The sequence below is a fragment of the Fukomys damarensis genome, unplaced genomic scaffold, assembly GCF_012274545.1.
Source record: "Fukomys damarensis isolate Sample0158 unplaced genomic scaffold, DMR_v1.0_HiC HiC_scaffold_2, whole genome shotgun sequence".
Classification (NCBI taxonomy): Eukaryota; Metazoa; Chordata; class Mammalia; order Rodentia; family Bathyergidae; genus Fukomys; species Fukomys damarensis.
Window position 1 is genome coordinate 62,296,092 of NW_022900914.1, and position 1,239 is coordinate 62,297,330.

A 1,239-nucleotide genomic window follows, 5' to 3' on the forward strand; every position below is an offset into this window, starting at 1 on the left:
AGGTGAGATGGACAGTTGCTCTGGGGATCAAGGGGAGACAGGTTTTTGGTCAGGGCTTGCTAGGCAGTAAGAGCTTCTCCTTCTCTAGTGCTCATCAGACTGGGCAGCTCATGTAGCTCGGTAGCTGGGTGATCAATGCACAAAGCACTCCATAGCTGACTGGCTATGGGGGTCTCTCTGACCAGTATTCATGGTTTACATCATGGTTGAGACTATTCACAGTGTGTCAGTTCTACCACATGTACAAGCTTTTATTATTTATTATTTTTTCCTGGGTTCCAAAAATACCACAGCTTACCAACAGTAATCCCTGCATTGTGAGTGTTCATGGAACAGAATCCAAGCTACAGTTTAGCATAGAATGCGTGTAAGGAATAACTCTTAAGTCATGGAAAACCACCAGGTAAGTATGTAAGAATTGACATTCTAAATTCACAGCAATGATTTAAAAAATAATCTCCTGAAGGCTCTATTTAGTGATAGATACGAGATACTCTAGAGGTGTCGAACGGTGATGGAAGTGGGAGGAGGAAATAGAGTGAGATGTGCTTTCAGAGGTGTTCACCAGCCTGCTCCACTAGGAGGGCTTGAGATCGTCAGCAGCCCCACCCTGAGTTGAAGCAGCAATTTGGGTGATATCGTCACCCCACAGAGACGGAAGGAAGAAAACATGCTCAGATGGCAGTTCAGTTACTGATATCCAGAACGGCATTTTTGCCAGATTTCAGAAGGATTCACGTCCAGGAATTAGTGTGAGCAGGAATTTAGGAATCAATTCTGAATGCTGTCAGTGCCAGGACTGGACTTGTTGATACTTGGGCAGACCCTGCAGGGGATGGTGACAGTCTTCTGGGACAGATAGAAGGGGGCAAAAGTTCAGTCCACACAAAGTTCACACTGGCACTTTAGTTGGTAACAGGATGGAAATAAATGCCAAGCAATCCTCACTCAATTTGATACAATGTTAATTAGAAAGCAAAACAGCACAACAACTACCTCCACAAGGAAATATTTGTGTTTTTACAATAGTGAGAATGAATTCTGGGTCCTCTTTGTCAGCGGTTGTAGCAATAGGAGGAAGAAGGGCAGAGTTGGACTCTAAGTCTATGAGGTGCCTGCTTATGGGAGGGCCAGCATGGTATATTTCTCTGCCTGGAGTCCTACAGTAAACCAAAAATACCCTGTACTGTATGGTTTAAACAAGAGAAATTCATTTTATTCAATTTCTTTTTTTTTTTT